We start from the raw sequence: 25,741 nt of genomic DNA, 5'->3' as shown, positions 1-25,741 counted from the left end.
TCCTGAACAAAAAAATATTTTGTTATTTACTTACTGATGACATGTTCGGATCATCTACAAGATTAAGCATTATCCAAAGGTCAGAGCTCAGAGTTAAACTATCAAAAGGTATAATGGGTGATTGTAAAAGTTATACTTAAACATTTATACTTGACATGCCCTTTTATTATAATGCATAAAATAGGGGGGGGGGGGGGGGAATTAAAAAAAATTCAAAATAGGAGAATGGAGAGCATATGGAATTTTCATAATTAAAACTACAGTAGTAAAATGAAGTTTGTGCTGTGGGTGATTACTTAGGGCAACAAAACATTTTATAGGCAGTTTTGATAAGTCTGTGCTTTTTAAAGAGCATGTACCATCAGGTACATCCTCTTTAATGTGACCCACAGATAGAACGGCGCCGTCACGGGGAAGTTGGTGCCATGATCCGTTTTTTGAACCACGGCCTGGTTCCCGTGTGCGGCGTACCTGATGGTACATCCTCTTTAAATTAGGTGTAAAACAAATTTTTTAATCTTTTGCTTTTTCTTAGAGTAAACTAATAAAAGTGCTCTGAAGCTGTTTAAACACTTATTCTAGGTTACTGCAAGACAAATAAGAACTCTGGTGGTGTATTGTCAATTGCCGGCATACCGACAGAGTTCCAATGTGTCTTGCCGTAACATGTTGCTTTTTTTTTTTATTATTCTAATCTTTTCTTTATTTCAATTATACATCCCCTCAAGTGACGAACTATACAAAAACATAAATAAAAATGCAATAAGTGAACCAGACACCCTCCACTCTGCTGAGCAGGGGCCATCTGATTAAATGCTTGAGTCTCCCATTAATTTCAAAAGGGTTCATTACTCGGGTTGAGCACTCAAGCATTGAAAAATGCTTGAGTAATGAGTTCGGATCCCGAACATGAACATGAAAAAAAAAAATGATCGTGATAACAAATAACGAACGTACAGTAAAAGCATACAGTTTGGTCTACCTATATGCACATCAGGTGTAAATCGTATATTACGCAGTTGCATACATTCGTAGTTCGAATATGTTTGAAAATGATCGTTATAATCTTTCCGATCATTAAACAAATTGTTTGTGATCGGCGAACACGAACAATTAGAATCATGTTCGTCATGTTCATTAAATTGTAAGCCCTCGCGGGCAGAGTCCTCTTCCCCTATGTACCAGTCTGTCTTTTGCCTTCATGTAATAAGTTCTGATCTTGTATTGTTCCTGCTTGGTACCCCTATCTATTGTATAGCGCTCTGGAATGAAGGGTGCTTTATAAATAAATAATTATAATAGAAATTTTTTTTTACAGTTCAATATATAAGCAATATGCAGTAAGCTTCTAAACTCCTTCTAGTGCTGAAATAGAATTGTATGATTAAATTCAATTGAAGGTTTGATCATACTGTGTGGGTGGAGTAGATAAAAAAAAAATCAACTTTTTGCACAAATACCCACTGTGCACAAAAATTTATTTCTCATTTACAAAAATGTATTTACTGTCTATGCTGCCCATATCAGGGAGGGGAAGAGGGTGTGGAACAGTAGGCGTGGCTGTTACCAGAGAGGGGTAGCTTTGCTCATGCCATATCTATCAAAATTTACTCCTGAAAGCAGGTGTAAATTGTTGCTGAAATTTACTAAATGATTTCAGTAAGGGTGCATGGCAGCTTTCATATGCTGAGTTTTATGTAGAGGTGAGCTCCTCTATATGAATTCAGCATGTTCATGTGCTTGTGGGGAATATTTTAAGACTTTCAAGTCATATAAAAGATTGGCTTTGATAAGCACTGTTGTTTAACCCCTAGACAACCTAGGACGTACCAGTACGTCATGGAAGTCTGTGCCCAGACGACCTTGGACGTACCGGTACGTACTGAGCTATGAAGCAGGTGAGCTTCATAGCAGGTGGGGGCCTGACCTCACCATTACTGACACGCTGTAGGGATCGCACTGCAGCGTGCCATTAACTTCTTAAAGTCCCAAAGGGACTTAAAATGTATAAAAAAAAGTTAAAATCACTAACACACTACCCCAAAACCCCTCTCCAATAAAAGTTTAAATCACCCCTCTTTCCAATTATATAAATAAAGCATATAAAAATAAATAAATAAACTTATAATATAGCGTAGTGTGCGTAATTTTCCGATCTGTTAAAATATAACAAGCGTCATTGCGAACGGTGAACGACGTAGACGAAAAGAGGGGAAAAAGTGCGCGGATTACCGATTTTATGTTACATTATATCTAAAAAAAAATAATAAAAAGTGACCAAATGTCCGATCTTTACAAATATGGTATTAAAAAAACTAGAGATCATGGCGGAAAAAATGACACCCCATACAGCCCCATAGATGAAAAAATAAATCTGTTATAAGCGTCACAATAGGACCATTTTATTAATAATTAATTGCCCATAAAAGGATTTCATTAAAAAAATATATATATAACATTAGAGAATCTGTGTAAACCTGCATAAGGTTGGGTTCGGGCTGACCTATAGAGTAATACTATCATGTTGCTTTTACCATATAGTGGATTACATAGACACAGGAACCCCCCAAACTTTACCATATTGCATTCTTTTTTACGATTTCACCTATTTATATCTTCATAAATAATATATTTGGGATTCCGTCATACATGTTATGGTAAAATGAAAGATGCCATTACAAAGTACAACTATTCCTGTAACAAACAATCCATTACATGGCCTTGTAGATAGATAACTGAAAGTGCTAGAGCTCTTAGAAGGGGAGGAAGGAAAAACGAAAGCGCAAAGATCAAAATTTGCCGGGTCCACTGGGTAATTTTGGGCCTGGTCCTCAAAGGGTTAAAAAAAATTTCCTTGGTTTAATAGGCTTGTGATTCCCAACATATAGTTTTTGTAAATATCTTAATTTACCACAAATGACTCCATACTGCAGAAAAAAAAAAAAGTCTTGGCACAATATGTCTCACTTTGTTACAAACTGTGCATTGTTAGGGCAATCCATTTCCAGCAGCAGGATAACCAAGATAACAGGAAGTGGGGGGGGGGCTTAATTAGTGTTATGCAAGGGAGACAGCCTGATAGGAGTTTATATGAGATTAATGAACCACTGTGTCCAATATGGAAAGCCTCTAGTCAGTGTAGATTCCTTGCTAAGGTTGTTATGCAATAGTTCACATAAAAAGAGTACATGGTTCCATACTGCAAAGAGAACAAAATTACATACCTAAGAAACAGGGAAGTAAAGAACATTCAAAGCCCCATCTATTTCTGTAATCTTCATTTCAAATAGCATTGGTGTTTCTCTTCTGTGATCCTCTGTGTGATACCTATGCTATCCCGTTGCATGTTGTGCCCCAGTTTGTTCCTGTGACTTCATGTTTCTAAGGAGCATCTCCATTCCATTGCTAACTTGTTCCAAGAGGTATCACCATTCTATTCCTATGGTATTCTTAGCCTCAACAGTCATGATCCCAAGTGGCATCTTAGCTCCATTCCAGCAGTATCTAGTTACAATGACATTTAGATCTACGTGATATCTTGATCTTTACTACTAGAACGTTAACTGTGTACTTCTGTACTTACTTATCTACAGTGATTGTGCTTCAGTATGGTTACTCTGATGTTGAGATGTATTATTTAAAACAGTCCTTAACAAAGCATTCCCACCAAATCTTTTATCCTCAGGCCTATTAAATAGAAATGCAATATATTTACTTGGCAGCACCTTTAACATATATGGTCCATTGCAATTCTGCAAACTAGCTTTTGGGTGTTATAGCTCTTACTCTACTGTCTTTTTCTTACTCCCCCAGTACAATATATTAACCCCAACATGACCTCCCACCACACATAAATATGTCAGTGGTCAGTAGAGAGAGAATGGAGTGGGTCATTCATCATATTGCTGGTGCCAGCTGCTATCTGCAGCTGACTCTTGCTGCACATGACTGACATCAGCGATCATGGTGATGGTAATTGTTTTACCCCCTAAATTCCACAAGCAATAGGAATTGCAGCATTTAGGGCTCTAAAAGGTACCCAATCTCACACCTTGAATTGTTACTTTTGCAATGCTATTTTGAGGTACCATTCAATTAAAATTGCAGCTGGAGGCCTTTTGAAGGCCTCTTTGCATGCAATGTCAACCCTACAAAAAATTACTGATTTTTGGTTACATGAAATCGACAGCTGAACAAAAAGCAATTAGAAAGTCACATCTACCCCAAAATGTACTGTTAACAGATCACACTGAAAAACAATGAGCCTTTACACAGTACTGTAGATAGAAAAATAGTGATGCTGACAACTTAGAAATGCACCAAAGTGTTCATTACTCTTGTTTGTTACATACCCAACTGGTGGTGACAATTCTTACACACGTTCTTTAAATTTCTCAGCAGTTACCCTTCTTATTTTAGCTTTTGGGTCACATCTTTCTACAAGCTGCTTATCACCTCCCAGTTAGACTGCCTCATAGTTGGTTCGGTACCAAATTATGGGATGACAGTTACAACTGTGGTGACAGGTGCAGACAGTGTGCTCACTAGGAGCATGATCTTATTAAACTGTATTTTTAACATCTTTAGGTAAAAGCAGCGGGCCCTATTTTGGAAAATATATATGTTGCACATGGCATGAAAAAATGAAAAACGTTTGGTCTTTATCTTTGCATTTACAGGTATATTATTATACAATACAGTATACATGTTGCAGTGAAATTACAGAATCAGGAATTGGATCAAATCACTAAGGGATTTGATCAAATTCCAGGAAATGATGAAATGACCTTGCCGTTCCATTATTTCCCTTAGGAATTGATCAAATCACTGACCCCTTTCAGGGAAAGGATGGAATGAACTCTATCATTTCCCCCTGCGACATAGAATTCGTTGACCTTATCACCTCTCTACTCCCCCAGCCTTTCCACTCCGCTCCCCCTCTGCCCCCGACGCCTTAGCCTGCCGGGAGGTGTGCTGTTCCACTCCCCGTCCACCTCCGGTCCTGTCCGCCCCGCCCTGCGACATGCCTCCTGCTCCCACGGCCTGTCCGATCTGCTCCCCATCCGCCCCAACACCGTATACCTGCTGGGAGGTGTCTGCTCCCTGTCTGCCCCCATTACCCATCCGCCCCGCCGCCATATGCCTGCCGGAGAGGCATGCCGCTCTGCTCCCCCATCCACCTCCGCCGCCAAACATAGAGTTGGGCGACTCCTCGATCATTCATTACGTAATTTCCCTGAAAAGGGTCAGGCATTTGATCAAATCCCTAGGGAAATGATGGAACAGTGTGTTCATTCCATTATTTCCCAGGATTTGATCAAATCCCTAGTTTTTTTTTTTTTAACAATATTTTATTAGTGGCTTATGTAATATTTGAACATACATATTGAAAATTCTTTACATATTCAAAAAGAAAGTCGCTCACAGGCAACAAAGGATTGTATGTTTACAATATCATACAGATACAATGAGCCTTTGTAATAATCTTAAAAGACATATTATCATATACAATACAACGTAGTCTTACCAAAAACATAGGTAGAAAAACAGTAACCTATAATATCACCTTAAAACATGGTATAGATGTCAGATATTCAAATATGCTACCAATAGAATGGAGAGAATTGTCTTTAACAGAGAAAGGGAAAAGCTTAAGATATTTGGAGTGCTCCCAGAGTTCACTTTTGGGCGGCCATGGAATACCAATCAGTGTCCTTAAATTGATTAATGACAGAGTCTCTCTCTTCTATAGTAAAATCATGAATTAGAAATTGTGTCCATTTGGACATAAATGTTTTTGTTGATTTTTCTTTGGTGCACAATACATCCAAAAGTTCCCAATGAAAGATCTCCTTCAGAGCGGAGATTACCTCAGAAATGTCTGGTAGAGTATCCAGTATCCAGTGTCTTAATAAACATTTCAGGGAAACTAAAAGAGTTAAATGAATTCCTTTAGAAGTAAGTAATTTAGGAGAGGGAGTAGTAGAGTCTATATCAATAAAATGAAAAAGATAACTAAGAGGGAGAAGTGGTATGGCATGGCCCCAAGTGGATAAAAGACAGAGCCGCACAGAGTCCCAAAATTCCTGCACTCGCGTGCAGGCCCAGGCACTATGAAACAGGTCTGCTTTAGGAAGTGAACATTTCGGGCAACTGTTTATGTGAGAAGTGTGGGAGTTGGAAAAAGGAATATTAAAGGCATATATAGCCTTGTGTATAAAGCGGAAATGTATTTCACGTAGAACCACATTGGGAGTGGCAGAATGCACTAGTTGAGATCCTCTCAATATTTGTTGGGTCAGATCCCCTGAAAAAATTACGGAGGACCATTTAAAAAAAAAAATTTGTCTAGATAAATTCTTTTGAGAGCGTGATCTAAGTTCTCCATATGTATGTGATAAAGAATTATGTACCGGTGGTGTTGGGAATAGATTATCAAATTCTATATCACTTTCTGCTTCTGCTATGTCCCGTACTCTGGAAGTAAGAAATTCAATTATAGAATCGTATTGAGGTAAATAAAATGAGGACAATTTAAATCGTGTTCTGACGATATCCCATGATAAGAAAGTGCTGGAATTAGTATCCAGCAGATCCCCAACAGAAGAAACATGTGCACTCTGCCACTCTGAGTAATCTTATTTGTCTGAGTCAGGTGGGTAAAGTGGTGAATGCCGCAGAGGAAATCTTTTTGATAGGCAAAAGGGTAAACCATATAATTTTCGTATCGCCTTCCATGTGGCAATGGTGTCTTTAAAGATAACACTTCGCTTAATTTCTGGGGGGAGTTCTGGTAATTTAGCATGTAGCAGGGTGGGTAAAGGCCAAGGTGCTGCTAAAGCTTTCTCAATTAAAATATTGGAGAAATATGACGTGTCCATAATCCAATCTTTAGCATGGCGAAAGAAAGCGGCTAAATTATATAATCTAATATCTGGGCATTGAGCGCCACCTTTAGAAGTAGGGAGACAGAGAGTGGAATAGACAATACGAGGTCTCTTTGATTGCCAAATTAATTTAGTGAAATATGATTGGAGTAGGGAAACGTCAGAATGTTTGAGTAAAAGGGGTATTGTTTGCATTGGATATAACAGTTTTCCAAAACACATCATTTTGATTAAGTGGGTACGGCCTAGAATTTACAATGGTAGAGATTCCCATCTCTGGAGATCTTGTTTTATTCTCTTAATTATAGGGGTTCAGGGAATATAGTGAGGAGGGAGTTCTGCCAATCTGGATTCCAAGATAAGTAATATAGGATTTAGCGATGGAGACCCCCGCAGGACCCGAAGTAGACCTCTTATGTGGAGTTAGGTAAAGAAGTTGACTTTTATGTATATTGATTCTATACCCAGAGAAGGAACCAAAAAGTTTTAAGGCATCTAATACTGCTGGAACATGTAGATCTGGGTTATCTTAATATAATAAAGTATCATCAGCAAAGCATGTAACTTTGATGACTTGGGAACCAACCCGTATGCCTGAGAAAAAGTCAGAAGAAATAAGACATCTAGCAAGAGGCTCCATCGCCAAATTGAACAATAGAGGGGATAGGGGGCAACCCTGTCTGGTACCTTTTTGTAAGGGAAAGCTATCTGAAAAGAAACCCGGGGTATGAATTCTAGCTTTCGGAGATGTGTATATTGTGGAAATAAAATCTTTGAATTGACCTGTGATACCACATTTTGTTAAGGTCACGTCCAGCCACTCCCAGCTGATATTATCAAAAGCCTTTTCGGCGTCAATTGCCAACAGACCTGGAGAGTGGCTGGAACGACCCCCAGATTGGACACTAGACTGGGCCGCTAGTACCGTTCTTATATTAGTGACACCAGAACGTCCTTTTATGAAGCCAACTTGATGGCTGCCTATTAGTGATGGTAGGATGTCTGCCAATCTATTGGTCATAATCTTTGCCAACAATTTTAGGTCTACATTTATTAACCTCTTAAGGACATAGGACGTACCGGTACGTCCTATGTCCTCATTAGCACTTCAAAGCGGGGCCGCGCGGCGGCCCCGCTTTGAAGTGCCGCGATCCCGGGTGCCGCGTGTAGCCCGGGACCGCCGCTATTAGCGGGCACGGTCCGATCGCCGTGCCCGCTAATTAGCTAATCGGAGGCAGCTGTCAAAGTTGACAGCTGCCTCCGATTACCGGAGGCAACGTTTCCCTGGTGTCTAGTGGGGGAGATCGCTCCTCCGGGACCTTGTCCCGGAGGAGCGATCTCCGTTACTGATGCCGGCCGGGGACGCGTCCAAGATGGCGCCGTCCTCGGCTCGGCACTCGTTTGTTTCCGGCTGCAGCAGCCGAAAGCAAACGAGTGCCGATCTCATGGATCTCTGCAGCATATCTATGCTGCAGAGATCTCTATGAGAGATCAAAGTGTATATACTAGAAGTCCCCCAGGGGGGCTTCTAGTGTATGTGTAAAAAAAAAAAAAAACGTGTTGTTAATAGTAAAAATCCCCCTCCCCTAATAAAAGTCTGAATCACCCCCCTTTCCCCAGGTTTTAAATAAAAGTAAACAAATAAATAAATAAATAAACATGTTTGGTATCGCCGCGTGCGTAATCGCCCGAACTATTAATTAATCACATTCCTGATCTCGTACGGTAAACGGCGTCAGCGCAAAAAAATCCCAAAGTGCAAAATTGCGCATTTTTGGTCGCATCAAATCCAGAAAAAATGTAATAAAAAGCGATCAAAAAGTCGTATATGCGCAATCAAGGTACCGATAGAAAGATCACATCATGGCGCAAAAAATGACACCTCGCACAGCCCCATAGACCAAAGGATAAAAGCGCTATAAGCCTGGGAATGGAGCGATTTTAAGGAATGTATATTGGTTAACAACGGTTTGAATTTTTTACAGGCCATCAGATACAATATAAGTTATACATGTTACATATCGTTTTAATCGTAACGACTTGAGGAACATGCATAACAAGTCAGTTTTACCCCAGGGCGAATGGCGTAAAAACACATTTCCCCCAAATAAAAGAAATGCGTTTTTTTTTTCAATTTCACCACACTTTGAATTTTTTTCTGGTTTCGCAGTGTACTTTATGCAAAAATTCAGCCTGTAATTGCAAAGTACAATTAGTGCTGCAAAAAATAAGGGGTCATGTGGGTTTCTAGTTGGAAAAATGCAAGTGCTATGACCTTTTAAACACAAGGAGGAAAAACCGAAAACGTAAAAACGAAAATGGGCCATGTCCTTAAAGGGTTAAAGAGATTGGCCTGTACGAATTAGGAGATGTCGGATCCTTCCCCTGTTTGTGTAGTATTTTGATATATGCAGTATCTCCCGAGGGGAGCATGTGATGGTCAGTCAGAATAGTTTGGAAAGTAGAAAGAAGGGTAGGGGAGATGACAGAAGACATAGATTTATAAAATTCCGTACTATAGCCATCAGGGCCTGGAGCTTTGTTATTTTTAAGTGTAGAGATAGTGGCAGTAATTTCCTCCAATGTAACTGGGGCGTTGAGAGAATCAAGAGAAGGGGTATCAAGAGAAGGTAGAGTTAATGACTCTAGAAAGTTCTTACCAGCAGCTAGATCAAGCCTATCTTTGGAATATAGTGAGTGGTAAAATTGTTGTAAAAGTTTTGATATGACTTTAGGATCTTTTTGTATATTACCCGCTGTATCTTTGAGAGCAGGGATATGTGTAGTAGGTCTACGTCCTTTAGCAAGGTTAGCTAACATTTTCCCTGATTTATTACCATAGCGGAATAAACGGGATATGTATTAATCTCTATATATAGCATTGAGTTTTTCCTGTGCAATTTCGAAAGCTTGTCTAGCTGCTGTCCATTTAGATTTATTGTCATCTGTAGGGGAAGACAGGAAAAGAGTGTATGTAGAGCGCAGATCTTGGGAAAGTTGAAGATGATTCATCACTAGCTAAATGAGAAGGAAATCTCCAAATAATATCGGATCCCTTCTGAAAAATGTCTCTTAATTGTGAACTAACAGGGGAGTGATCCGAAATTACTATATCATGAATTTCAGAGTCTTCTACTCTGCCAAGAGAGTCCGGTGACACTAAACAGTAGTCTATTCTTGACCAGGCTGTTTGGGAGTGAGAGTAAAAAGAGTATTCTCTACCATCTGGGTGTAGATGACGCCAAGAATCAGATAGGGAGATAGAATTAAGGAAGTTGGATAAAATATTATCTGATGAAGTATATAGGGGTCTTAGTTCTTTTTCTATCTTCAGTTGTATTAAGAACAGTATTTAGATCTCCACCAACTATTTTAAGATTATTGTCATCTTGCAGAATGAGGTTTTCCAATTAAAAAAAAAAAAAAAACAGGTCTCTGAGTGTTGGGACCAAAAACGTTATATATATGCTATATTTGCTATCAAATCCCTAGTGATTTGATTAAATCCCTGTATTCTATCATTTCACTGCAACATACATAACACTGTAAGTATGTTAATATAAAACATCATATTAACACTTAATAATGTTTATGAAGCTATACTAGAAACTCATTAGAATCTGTCAGATAAGATTATATGGATCTTTACCATTATTAATTATCAAATCATCCTAAGTACAAACACATCTTACAAGTCATCTGTAATTGAAGAATATGTGCAAACCATGAAAAGGCATTGGACAAGTTTTGCTGTTTATTTATTTATTTTTATTTTACTGAAAGTGTCATTAAAATTTTTATTGCAGAAATCAATACTTCAAACCATTTTAAGAAATTCTTTAATATGTTTTATTGGGGGGAGACTCTTTCTGTACTCAAAAAGCTGTTTCCCAGACTCCCCCCCCCCCCCTCAATTTTTATCTGCTCATTATCAGGCTGAGACATCTTCATTACAGAGAATCAAGGTGAAGAAGGATTTGCTAAGTCCCCTATAACATATGGAGAGGGGAGGTCAAGGGGGATGAGCTGGCAGGAAGAGGAGATAAGAAGCTGTACAGTTTGCAGACTGTTTAAACACATATAACACTGGATTCATAGCTCAGAAATGTCAGTACTTATCTGGAAGCTTAGTAACAGAAGATTGCAGGATGTAGTATTTTGCAGGACTGTTTGTCTCCTCTCTGTGCTCACTCACTCCCCTCTCCATAGAAAATAATAGACACAGAAATGTGCTTTTTCTGAAGTGAGGGGGGAGGTAAGAAAATAGGTTTTTGAGTACAAAAAGAAACCCTTTTGCTTAATAAAACCTATTACATAGTTTCTTAAAATTGCTTTAACTATTGATATTTATTTCTGAAAAATGACATTTAAATGACAAGTACACATTAAAGATCTTCAGTATGATGGTATGCATACTGTATTCAGAGTTTTATTTAAAAAAAACACATAATATTTGTACAAATAATGTAGTACTCTAATGTGAAAGTAAATAAAAATAATAATAGTATTAAAAATAAAATGGATTCAGGGTTTCCTCAAGTTACAATATTTGTTTTGGGTCAGTTCTCGTAACTTACAAATATTGCAACTTAAGGCTATGTTCACACAATGTATATTTTTGTAAAACCACAGCCGTTGTTGCACATGGCAACAACGGCCCTGATTATTACGAAAATATACGTTACCTTGCCGTCTATGGGATCCCGGCCGGGATTCCTAGCAGCGCCGCAAACAACTGACATGTCAAACCCTGCTAGAGCACACTATGGAGCTCCATAGTGTGCTGTGGGGAGTTCTGATGCGGGCGCGCACAAATGCTCCCGCATCATAACTCTGCGGCCCTAAAGATCATCCAATCATCGGATATTTCAAGAGACCGGCTGTTCTGTGACCCGCCCTGGTCACGGAACGGCTGGTCTCATACGTAATCTGCACATAGTCTAAGGCTGGGTTCACACTACGTATATTTCAGTCAGTATTGTGGTCCTCATATTGCAACCAAAACCAGGAGTGGATTAAAAACACAGAAAGGATCTGTTCACACAATGTTGAAATTGAGTGGATGGCCACCATATAACAGTAAATAACGGCCATTATTTCAATATAACAGCCGTTGTTTTAAAATAACAGCAAATATTTGCCATTAAATGGCGGCCATCCAGTGTAAATAATTAACCATTTTCGGGTAGTGTTGTGCTGTACTGTATACTGTGCCCCCATCATTTCTTTGGAATCCCTGGGTTCCTTACAGCAGGTCTATCTGTACTGTCCTGATGGTGGTGGTTGCTATGATTAAGACAGCAGCTTCTTCGGGTGCAGTTTTATACCCAGGGAGCAGTAAAAAATAAAAATTTGCCACCCTTATCTACTGTACAAAGAGAAACATCATCTTGGCACAGGTAGTGCAGGTTAATAGCAATATTGTATACTGTGTACAACCAAATTGCTTCGGTGATACCTCATATACCTAAATGTATAGTAGTGCTATCTTGTTGTACATGTACTGTATGTACATATAGTAAAGGCTGAGAGAAGTAGAGTACTTGTTGTATTAGGAGATAACAGTACAATACATGCAGGTAGATATTATATCACACATGTAGTACAGATAGCTTGCAGCACAATACTCATAGTAGATAGATAACAATAAAGTGCTGGGATTTGAGTACAAGTAGATTGCTGTACAGTACATGCAGTACAGGTTTAGAGCAGTAAATACATGCTGTACAGTCAGGGAGCAATGCCATACATGTGATGCAATTACAATGGCATAGCAATAGGAGTTTCAGGGGTCACAATGACAACTCTAGGCTCCTAAGGTTGAGGGGTGGGAGGCAAAGGTCCCCTTCACCATATACATGAAGCTGTATTCTTAATTGGCAAATGCAATTAAAGGGGTTATCCAGCGCTACAAAAACATGGCCACTTTCCCCCCTACTGTTGTCTCCAGGTCAGGTGTGGTTTGCAATTAAGCTTCATTTACTTCAATGGAACTGAGTTTCAAAACCCCACCCAAACTGGAGAAAACAGTAGGGGGAAAGTGGCCATGTTTTTGTAGCGCTGGATAACCCCTTTAAAGTCATATGGACTGACAGTTGCACAGGAGTAGTTGGCTCCCTGTCTTGCCCCTCTGTGTGATTTGGGTGAGATTAGCGCTGCTTATGGGGTAGGCAAACCTGAGCAGAGGAAGCCAAACTATTCAGTTAGTTCTCAGAGCTAGGAAATTTCATTAAGGGTCAGTGTTTCCAAACCTGTGGCTTTCCAGTTGTTGCAAAACTACAATACCACTACTTTCCAGCTGTCAGTACATGAGAGGAGTTGTAGTCTTCCAACAACTGGAGAGTGACAGAGTAGGAAAGAATAGTGAAGGAGGCACAGAGACATAGATCACTAGGGGTACAGCTCATCGGGGATGATAGAATAGATCATTGTGGCAAAGTGCTACACATGATTACGGGATGGTGGCACAGGTCATAGAGCATACTGGCACAGTATGTTAGGGGACAGTAGGAAAGATTATTAGGAGACAGGCACTGGTTATAAAGGCTTAGAGACATTATTGCCAGCTATGTGGCTGACGGTTGCAGACAGGCCTTGCCCATAGCTCTAGATAGCAGATGCTGGGGAGAAGGAGCAAAACTTTAGCACTGGGGTCTATGAAGCTTTAGCTACATGCCTGTATAGGTAGAAAGCAGTATCACACATGTAATCCAGATAACAACACTGTACATATAGTACAATGATATAGCATTACCATAGATGTAATATAGGACGATAGCAGTAAAGCACATATAGATACAGAGTAAGACCATGTTCATACTGCGTAAGAGACCGGCAGTTCTGTGACCCGGCCGGTTCACGGAGCTTCCGGTCTCAGAAAATATTATCCCGGACGGTACTGCCGTATGATCTTTGCAGCCGCAGAGTTCTGATGCAGGCGCATCCGTGCACGCCCGCATCAGAACCCCCCACTGCACACTATGGAGCAGGTGGCCAGGGCCGCTCAGTACATAGTGTGCTCTGACAGTGTTTTCTGCTGCCACTAATCATTGAATAGTGGCCGCAGAAAACTGACATGTCAGTTTTCTACTGCGCCGTGAGACATCCCGGCCGGAGTGTATACCATGTGTATACGCTCCGGCCGGGATCCCATAGGGGGCAATATTACGTATATTTTCATAGTAACCACGGCCGTTGTTGCACTTGGCAACAATGGCCGTAGTTTTATGAAAATGTAGGTAGTGTGAACATAGCCTAAGACAGTTCATGCAGTACAGGCAGCTAAAAGTATATATAATACAAACAGATAGCAATACTATACAGTACATGTAGTACTGGATAACAGCAGTATGGCATATATATCTACAGAGTAGTTATATTATATTTATCATAGCACAGTTTACAGTACATGTTGTAAAGATAAAGAGCAGCACATTATACATAGTATATACTAGGTAGATAGAAGTTTATGTAGCAGTGCACTCTTTCCAGAGACAAAATAATAGACAAAAAGCAGTACATATATCATGATACAGTGCCTACTGGTTGTCCATAATTGCCTCCAATATGAAGCATTTATTTTTCAGTGAAAGCTGATTTGTTGCAACTTCTTACAGATCATGTAAATTTTTGCCTGTTGTAAGTTAAATGTGGATTCCAATAATGATGACATAACAAAGGCCGGGATACAGTAAGTTGGAAATAGTGTGATCTGAGGCCATTGTACCTTGAGGGACAACTAGTCTTGAATCCATAAGGTTTGCTAGCATGTGTTTAGAGTTATTCTGTACTACAGTATGTGTCAAAGAACTACATTTGACCTCGAAAACATTTCAGTACAGAAGACAGCGTGTCCAAAAGAAATTGTTAGAAATACATGTAACATTTTACCATGATTGAGTGAATGGGTGTACTTCATTCTTTACCTTTGGGAGCTTAACTTGCCAACTTTGAGGTGTGCTGGCACAAGTTGTTTCGCAGCCTATGACATGCTTTTTTTTCCAGCTAACATTGCTCGGCATATGTTATAAATGTGTTACAACCACAAGAATGTAGCAGAAACGGAAGCACGGTTAAGCCATAGTTCTTCATCCTTGGTTAGCCCTCCAGAAAATTCTTTATCAATCATTGATGCGTTTCATTGCTTCAACAGCTATTGGATTGAAGGTTTCTAATAACATATCATGCAAGCCTTATGAAGGAAAATCAGCCAAAGTTTCAGTAACAGTTCAATTGATTGATTTTGGAAATGATTATTAAGCTGAAGAATATGTCAGGCTTAAGAGGCCAAATAACATTCTTCCAGACTTGGAAATGACCAAAAAAGACATCTGAACAATAATTCAAGAAAACACACACAAATGCAAGGAAAAAGGAAATAAAATATTGTTTTGGCATTCTCAATCCCTTAAATGTATTGGGCTAAGGATATATTTTCTATTTGCTACATTAAATGCCAATGCTTTTTCTTTTCTTTTTAACTTAAAATCTACACATAATATTTGAGTGTTTGCAGAAAAGATTTGTAATTTAAAGAGAACAAAAAATCTTGCTGACAACCCCTTCTACATTAAATGCACAGATAGGTGGGCCCAGTATGAAAAATAGTAATTTCAACTCCTTTTTTAAGCATGCATCCTTAAAGGAGTTATCTAGGAACTAAAAAAAAAAACAACAACATTCATATTCCCAATAAAGTTTTGCTATGTTGGTAAAGAGAGGGAACGAGATACTCACAATATCTCTATTACGGTGCTCCAGTGCCCTATTTATATGTAAAGACTACTGGTGAACGGACTTGCCAAACTGTTTGGGTTCAGCAATTGTTCTTCAAACCCGAACTCTCAGCATTTGACTCCTGGCGTCTGGAGAAGTTGAATGCTGCCTTAGGGAGTCCTGCTGTAACTATGTATAAATAAACTACATCCATACAGCAAAGTAAATAAGTCAATAAGGACTTTCAGTTTACACTGCTGATAGAAGTTATGTACAGTGGAGGGGAAGATAAAGGAGTGGGAATGAGGTAGTGGTTGAAGAACAGTAGAACTGAAGGCTTAAGCCCCTGTTACACGGGGCGACGAAAGAAAGCAAGTGCTATTATACGTGCTAGCAGCTGGCAACTAAATGCAAGGGGGTCGCAGGGAGCTGCGGAGGGGCTGCCCGGGTGATCGCTAGATCGTCTGGGCAGCCCATAGAAGAAAGTGGTGGTCTAATGCTGCTGCTCCTATTCCCCAGAGCGACAGCAGCAGATCACTGCTAACACGATCATGCATGATGGCTGATCGTTGTTTTCTATTACACGAGACGATTATCGGCTTTGTCGGTGTGATAAGGCCTTTCGCCTCTTACACCAAATTTGGTCTCACAACTTAGGCTGCTCAAGCAATAAAACTGACATAGATAGATACTGCAAAGGGGTAAGTAGGTGAAAAATTCTATATAAAAGTTATGTAACAGCCAAAAAAGTGCTATTCCTAATGTACACATGACAACTTGTCCTAAAAAGTTCTGGACTGATAGTTACACTTTCATTCTACCTTTCCACAACAACCTTTTTTTGACAGATTCATGACCTTTTTTTTTTGCTTAGCCATCATTTTGGCTATTTTATCCCTGTGTTTTGGCACCAAAATGGTGGTCAGCCAGAAAACAGCCACATGACGCCAAAAAAAGACTTTGTGGGAACATAGCCTTAGCTGGACATTTTAAATGGTCCCAAACAAAACCTGGAGTGGATTGAAAACACAAAAAGGCTATGTTCACACACTGTTAAAATTGAGTGGATGGCCAAAACAACAGCCTTTTTTTCTTTTCTTTTCTTTTTTTCTCAAAATAACTGCAATTATTTGCCATTAAGTGATGGCCATCCATTCAATTTCAACAGTGTGTGAACATAGCCTATCTGTGTTTTCGATCCACTCCTGGTTTTGGTTACAAAATTACTGTGTGGGACAGCCTAAAGATGAGCCTAAAAATGTGTGTAAAAAAAAAAAAAAAAAGCTATAAAAATACAGGGATTACAAACATTAAACAATAAATGAAACCCTAAGGCTAGGTTTAAAGAAAAACAAACAAAAAAAAAAACAGCCATATTTTGCAAAAACATAAATGATGAGCATTTCATTATTTTAGAGGGTTGTAATCAATTCTTGCCATTATTCTATATTCATTTCTGTAATTTAATACAGTGTAGACATATGGACCTGTTATTATGTGCAAAAATTTGTCGTACTGTACTTAAACATTGTGTATACCCTCATTCTTTTCCTTTAAAAAATGGGCGACCATATTAAACATTGCATTGTTTATGTTTTTAGTCCAGAATTAGGGAATGGTTCCCAGAACTCTACCTTTTCTTATGGTAGAAAATTAACTGTCAATCAGATGTGCTAGGTTGAAGTTCTTGACATTTTAAGCTGCTTGTGTTATTCTACTTCCAAAAACAAGATATGAGAACCAAGTTGTAAGGATTTTCCCATTGCTGTCCATAACTTTCTATTATTTATTTGACAGAAACTCTGGAGGGTTTTTTTTTGTTTGTTTAAGCCCAAACCTTATATGTCCATGGTAATTCCCAAGTAATGAACATTCAATATACTGTAATTAATCTAAATCTAGATAATACATGGATAAATAATAATAGGGCATATAGATCTTATTGTACCTTATACAATATTTTTTCTATATCAATAAATGGGATTGTAAATATTGAGTAAAAGACACAAAAGATGGTTTTCAACAGCTGTGATTATAATAGACGAAAAGACAAAATAATGATGATGAATATTGTTATTTTATATCACTATAACCTTTGATTGCAAACATACAAAAACACAGAAAAATGCAACAGCTCACTGCAACAGCAAGATACAGACCCACCATAGACATGAAAATAATTAAAAGCAGCCCCCCCAACTGCCCAAAAAATTCCCACAAAAATAATGAGTCTCTTGGTTACTATTTGCAAGGAGGAGACTATTTACTAGGAGAGCTGACCAATTTTTTCCTTTTTTTTCTATAACCTTTGATGTCACTATTTATGTGAGTGGTTTACATATTTTACATATGAACACACAAGTAAAATAATCAACCATAATAAACATACCGGTTTTATCAATCAATATGATACAAAAAAAAAAAAGCCATAGTAGTAAATCACAGATCAGCTATCTGAGCTCTTGTAAAATTAGGTAACTGTAGGTAATATTAGATATCTAGGACATTCCTATCCCAAAACCTGGTCATTTTTTTTTGCAAAGTTTCTTTATAAGGCTATGTTCACACTAGGTTTAAAAAAAGAGAGAGAGAGAGAGAAAAGTCTTAGTTGTTCACACACAGTTCTTCTTTTTTCACCTCTCACTGTCTTTATTATGAAACACAATGAACTTTTAATTAAAGACACACTCAAAGGGCAATCAGTTCACCTCAACTACATTAATGTACCAATTACTGTTGTTGTAATGACGGGCATCCAAAACGCGACATCATTTTGAACTCAAAATGATGAACGCCATTTAAAAAAAATTGGAAACGGAAGGAAAAAAATGCCATGTGAACATAGCCTAACAGTGTAAGTCCAATGAAAAGAAGACTTTATTACCATGTGACCATCCCCCTCTCAGTGACATCACCAGTAGGTAAATTGGAGGTAAAATTAGTTTTTTAGGGCCAAAGTATTAGTACCAGTGGGTATGGGGGAACAGTTCAATAGGGAGCTATGGTATAGTGAAAGCATTAGATTATACACTCACCTGTATTATTACCTGTGTCTATCTCCAGAGATGAGCGAACCTCGAGCATGCTCGAGTCCATCCAAACCCGAGCATTCAGCATAGCTGGGTGTGCTGAAGTTGCATAAAGCTCTAAGGTTGTCTGGAAAACATTAATACATGGATATGTTTTCCACATAGCCTTAGGTCTTTATCCAAGTTAAGCAGCCCCCGCTATGCCGAATGCTCGGGTTCGGATGGACTCGAGCATGCTCGAGGTTCACTCATCTCTATCTATCTCTATTGGATGATCTGCCCATATACCCTGCAGCCTGGCTTATGGGTCTTGCACTGTCTATTGCTAATGCTAATTCAACCCCATGTATGGATTTATGTTTTGCACAATTTTCTATAAGGTCAGCAGAAAATGAAAAACATTTTTTTTTTCATTATTTTTGGAGAATTATAGATACCAACTTAGCTGGTTTAAGTTATTTTCGCATGGTATTCTATGTAAAGCAGATTGGTCAGTGATTTATTAGACAAATTAAGATATTATTATGTGTAGCAATGTAGATGAATAGAACGGTCACTCACCATTCAGTAGCTGTATCTCTTTAATCGTGATGCATATTCATAAGTTGCAGGGAGGGGAGGTGAAGGAGCAGGCACGCTCTCACTGATCGACAACCCACGTTTCACGCTGACTAGCGCATCAACCGGTTGTAAGTTTACGATCGGATGATGCGCTAGTCAGTGTGAAACGTGCATTGTCAATTAGTGAGAGCGTGCCTGCTCCTTCACTTCACCTCCCCTCCCTGCAACTTATGAATATGCATCACGATTAAAGAGATACAGCTACTGAATGGTGAGTGACCGTTCTATTCATCTACATTGCTACAATTCATTTCTCTTCATGAAGCACCACCTTTGGCTTTGCTATTATCTATTGTGTGTACTACTATCCACTCACCCTAGAGCCCAGGTGCAGGAGATTCACCTGCAGTGCTCCCCCACCCATACTATTTGCTTTGTGAAGATATAATTATATTGCTGATGTTCTTACATATTTACATGGATACAGCCTTTTAGACTATCTTAATCCAATCTATGGGTTTAGCCAATTTCCCATTTCTGTTCTCAGGGTCGTGTACTGACCCTAAGCATGTATTTCTGCAATGAGAAATATGTTCTATCATAAACAAAACCAAATTTGGTATCACCACTATCATTAAGTTCTAATAAATGTCCATCATTCTGAATAACTCAATATAAACAAAACATATGCGTTAAAAAATGAAATGACAATGATATATGTCTTTATTTGTTTTCAGTGCAAATAACATTTTTCAAAAGATGGTAACACTTCTACATGAAAAAAGGATTTATGTAAGTATAAGGATTTATGTAAGTATAAGGATTTATGTAAGTTTATCAGAGAGAGAATCATAAATGAGTACATATACAACCTAAAATCTACATATACGGCTGTACTTATTTAAGAAATATTAGTTTTAAAATAGACATTTATTGTATAGTTCACTGTAACAGTTACATTTATAATAAACTTGAAAAATCACCACAGAAAACAGATGGCCAACCATCTGAATGGATGGCAACCTTCTAGGAGACTCTATAAGAGAAGAAAACCCCAGCAATTGTTCTTAGCATAGCCCTGCTTGTAAACCTATTTAGTTAGCAATCATTATATGGGTGAACAAAGAAAATTTTGTTTTAAACAAAGCTTTGTTCCTTAAAGAGGACCTTTCACCCTGGCTGCTGGGGCAGAGCCCACCCAACCCCCCTGGTGCAGCCCCACATACTTAATTCTTTCAGGAAGTCCCGCTCCTGGACCCGGTCCTTGGGCCAATAAATCCTGGACTTCCTGGAGGGATTAAGTATGTGGGGCTCCACCTGGGGGTTGGGCAGGCTCTGCCCTGGCAGCCGTATTGACAGGTTCCCTTTAACCTCTTAAGGACAGAGCCAATTTTTCCTCCTTGTGCTTAAAAGGCAATAGCACTTCCATTTTTCCACCTAGAAACCCACATGAGCCCTTATTTTTTGCGCCACTAATTGTAGGTTGCAATGACAGGCTGAACTTTTTCATAAAGTACACTAGAAAACCAGAAAAAAAATAAATGTGTGGTGAAATTGAAAAAAAAAAAAAAAAACAGGTATTTTGTTTATTTGGGGGGTATTTGTTTTTACATTATTCGCCCTGGGGTAAAACTGACTTGTTATATATTTTGCTCAAGTCGTTACGATTAAAACGATATGTAACATGTATAACTTTTATATTACGAGATGGCCTGTAAAAAATTCAAACCATTGTTAACAAATATATGTTCCTTAAAATCGCTCTATTCCCAGGCTTATAACGCTTTTATCCTTTGGTCTATTGGGCTGTGTGAGGTGTCATTTTTTGCGCCATGATGTGTTGTTTCTATCGGTACTTTGATTGCGCATATAAGACTTTTTGATCGCTTTTTATTACAATTTTTCTGGATTTGATGCAACCAAAAATGCGCGATTTTGCACTTTGGGATTTTTTGCGCTTAAGCTGTTTACCGTGCGAGATCAGGAATGTGATTAATAATTCGGGCGATTATGCAGGCGGCGATAGCAAACATGTTTATTTATTTTTTTTTTTATTTATTCAAACTTTTATTAGGGGAGGGGGATTTTTATTGACAACAACACTTTTTTTTTTTTTACACTTATACTAGAAGCCCCCCTGGGGGTCTTCTAGTATATACACTCTGATTTCTCATTGAGATCTTTGCTGTATACTTATACAGCAAAGATCAATGAGATCAGCACTTGTTTGCTTTCGGCTGCTGCAGCCAAAAACAAATGAGTGCCGAGTCGGGATCAGCGCCATCTTGGCGGAGACCCCGGCCGGCATCAGATACGGAGGGGGCAATCTCCGCCACTAGAAATCAGGGAAGTGCTGCATCCGGTAATCGCCCGCTAATAGCCGCGGTCCTGGGCTACATACGGCACCAGAGATCGTGGCGGTTCAGAGCAGGGTCTTAACGCCCTTACCGGCAAAAGGGCGTAACTATACGCCCTTTGTCGTTAAGGGGTTAAACATGGTGGCCACACATCTAAAAAAAAAATGCTATGTTCATCTGTCTGCACTCCCCTGGAGTCCTCCTCTGTGTCTCTGGTGTCTCCAGCTGCCTGAAGGCTGCCCTGCCAATTACTGACTGAAATAGGATGGTGGTGCAGCCAATGATTGCCTGAGCAGGCTGTCACTCTTGTCTAGAGTGTTACAGCCTGCTCAGTCAATCACTGCCCCGTCCGATTCAGTCACTGATTGGCCAAGAAGGCTGTCACTCTTACCCTTGGAGTGACACCTAACTCAGTCAATTACTAATTGACTGAGATGGGACCAGTGATTGGCTTACAATCACTAGCTGCAACACTCTTTCTGAGTCAGTGACTGGCTGAATAGAATTGTTGCTGTTAGGGACACCGTAGACCATAGACCAGAGACCAATGACAATGAAGGAGCATGGACAGGTAAGTAGAGAAAAGGGAAAAGCTCAACTGCACCAAAACAGGTAAACACCTGCAATTGTTTAGCTGTTTTAGTGCAGTTTGTTGAAGGAACGGTTCGGAAAAAATATTTAACGACAAAATTTGTCAACCTGCTGGACCAAACTTTTGAAAGTACGCTCATTTCTAATACTGTATAAAAAAAAGTTTCCAATTAAATCCAAGGTTTATTCTGAAAGAAATACCAATGACATAATTCATAATAATTATATTTCCTACTGTAATTTTTTTATCATTCAAATAATGTAAACAGCTTTCGTTTTGAAGCACAATACCAGTCCCATTTCTCTAAACTTTGTAAACGTAAGAAACTCACAAATAACTCTTCACATCCATTGGTATATTATATTACTTATTTTTCTTGGGTAATGAATGCTCTATTCATAGGGAAACCATTGTAGCTCAGAGACAGTTGACAACATTTGATTTTCCTGTTAAATAAAAAAGTCACAGCTCAGTAGACACTGGAAGTAACATTAGCTAGAGAAGGAGAACCTGCCCCAACTATTCAATATATGTGATGAAATAGTGATGACATGGAGTGAAATAAGAGAAGTATTTTGTTTTGGTTCATTGGCTGCTTATTCTTTGCCTATTTATAGATAAATAACAAAAACATCAGAGATTTTTTTCTGTATACAAAAAAAAAATACACATAACAAAAATGCATAAAACTTTTTCTGGTATACATGATGGCAGGTTATATCTAACATTTCATATCATTGATAACCTTTATGTTCTTCTAAGGACCTTGTATATAGTTTGACTTCATGACTTTGCTTATACACAGATTTTAACATTGCATTAAGTTCAACAGTGAAAATAAAAGTGTAAGGTAAAAATATATAAATATACAACACAGTCTAAATTGACCATTGGCTAAACCTGAAAATGCACTTATAAATTGAGTTGTGCCTAGCATGGTATAAAAGTAAACAACAGGGTATACTCACCCACCCTAATCCACCACAGTTGCCACATTGACACTCCTGGTAACCAGGGCTCTAGGCTACTTCCTACTTCATGATGACACACTATCCTAATCACTGTTTGATGGACTTACTATAGGACTTACTAAAACTATTACACTATGATCTCAATTAAACTCCCATAGAGTGGTTTACACAAGCATTGTGTATATACTGTACATCTGCTTTTATATTGGTTGCAGCTAAACAGAATGGTTTCTTGTGAGAGATGGTACCCCTGTTTGTCAAGGACTTAGGGCTGGAATTGGGTTAGCTACTTGGATTCACAGTCTATTGTGCGATATGCTTGCTGAAAATTGGCAGCCGTGGTTATGGTGCCATCCATGAAAGCTAGTGGTGTAGAAGCCAGGAGAACCTACAGAGGTGTAGAAGAGCATCAACTTCAAGGGTTGGTTTCAACCTGCAAATTTCAGAGAATCTGGGAGGTTGTAACATCGTATGGAGCCACAGTGGCACAGTAGGAAGTGCAATACCAAAAGTCACTTTGGTGCAACCTGATTTTAGTGGCATATTCAGGTTGTAGTCCCTAATTGTGTGAATAAATAATAATAAATAATTTGCTCTTCCTCAAAGAGATCTGAATTACACAGAAGTCCCCCTTCCTCCACACATATATCATAGGTATATTTTTAAATACTAATATTTCATGCATAAAACAATTAAAAACCAGTGTGGTGAAGTGCATTTTGAGAAAAAAAAAAAAAACTTTCTATTTTTGTAGAATACAAATCATTTTCATGTAAAAATTCTAGAATTCTCATTGGACCTAATTAAAAAAAGAAATTGAAAGAATGTACTTCAGTAGAATATTCAACATTGTAATGAGAATATTTTATTTCTAATTCCAAAACTCTCATTGATATTCATATGTCATCTATGATTTAGGTTGGAGAAATCACAATCCTATTACATATTCAAAGGAACACTTATTTTCTTATTACTTAAATGGATGGCAAAAAAGAACTTATTAAAACTTTTGTAAAATGAGTTCCCTTTTTTAAATAATAAATGCTTACAAAAAGTAAAGAACTTCACAGTAAAAAAATAAATAAATAAATAAGAATAATAAAATAAAAAGACCCTTCTAATGCCAAAACCTGCTGTTCAAGGCTAGAATTCCAGTTTGATGCTATTCTTCAATGCTGTAATACATATTATACTTTCTGGTATGTGCTCTCTTTATGAAGCCTTATACTCTATTGTTATTATTTTATATAATTTGAAGATCATGTTTTTCCATCACGTTTATCCATCAATATTAATATTTTTCAAATTTTTATCAAAATCTTCTGTCTCATAACCATATTGCAAACATTCTGCCCTTGAGCTTTCTACAATAAATTAGCATCTAGTACTACAATTGTATTATTTAATGAGTTTTAAAATGAAAGGGGTATTCCGCTCATAATTAACTTTTACAATGTTGCTGCCAAGGGGCAGAACATGACAAATGGCCAATGGTTACCTTTTAGTGCTCCTCCAATGTCTTCCTATGTCATCTTCAGTCACTGGCCGCAGTGCTTTCCCATCTTAGTCAGTTATTGGCTGAGTGGGCTGTCACTGTCAGATGAGTCTTTCTTGGAAGTGGAGGCGGGATTGTTCAGCTTGCTACCAAAGATGACATAGTAGGATACCAGGGGAGCATGGAGAGGTTAGAATAGGCTGTTCGATATGTTCTGTGCCTAGGCAGCGACATGTTAAAAGGTTAATTCTGAGCGGAATACCCCTTTAACTTTCAGCATGTCGGACACCTAGGGAGGGCGGAGGGGGCATAGGCTTATTTGGTTTTCTATATAACAGCAGCAATATATTAAAAGTTAGCTAATGCTGGATAACCCCTTTAACATGGATTTGGCAGGAATCCTGTCTTCCAAACCTGGGTGCAATAGCAGAAATAGAGAAGAAGATACATGGTCCAAAATACTGTGAATTTCTAAATAAACAACATTTATTGTGTAGAAACTAGTGAGAAAATAGACACTAGATTACATCAACATTCTTCCAGAGAACATTCTTCTAGTAGATTGCTCTTCCATTGGATTTACCAACAAATTAGCTGAAATTGTTTGCTTGTTTGTTTGTATATTAAATTAAACACACCTCATGACTATGCTGAGACCCCATGAAAATGATAGCCTCTTTTATTGGACAACCATTATTTGACAGTGGTTTTTTTTCCCTTTTCAATTGTACAAATTGTACACATTAAACTCTTATGACTGGTGGTACACTCAGGGAAGGGACGGGGAAGACACACAGACAGTGGACCCTGCTCTTGTCCTCGCCCACTGTCCCTGCCTACTTGCCACAATCAGCCCTAGGCAGCTGTGGACAACTGGGCGGTCATCCCTAAATTAGGTACAGTGTCAGACAGAAGGCAAACTCAAACAAACAAGTAGGGGAGGTAAAACAGTCCAATGTCACAATTACTGGGCAGTAAAAGTACAAAAAGGATATCCAGAGAATAGTCAATAACAGCCCAAAGGTCAGGGCAGGCATAAAACCAGGACAGTCAAAAACCAGGGGTCAGAAAAGCCAGTAATAGAGCATAACACAAGAATGTTTAGCTTGCTAGTGGACTAGACTTAATAGCCAG

Source organism: Dendropsophus ebraccatus, chromosome 11 (genome assembly GCF_027789765.1).
Source record: "Dendropsophus ebraccatus isolate aDenEbr1 chromosome 11, aDenEbr1.pat, whole genome shotgun sequence".
NCBI classification, from domain to species: Eukaryota; Metazoa; Chordata; class Amphibia; order Anura; family Hylidae; genus Dendropsophus; species Dendropsophus ebraccatus.
The sequence above is the reverse complement of the archived record's forward strand: the minus strand, read 5'-3'. Positions refer to the sequence as shown.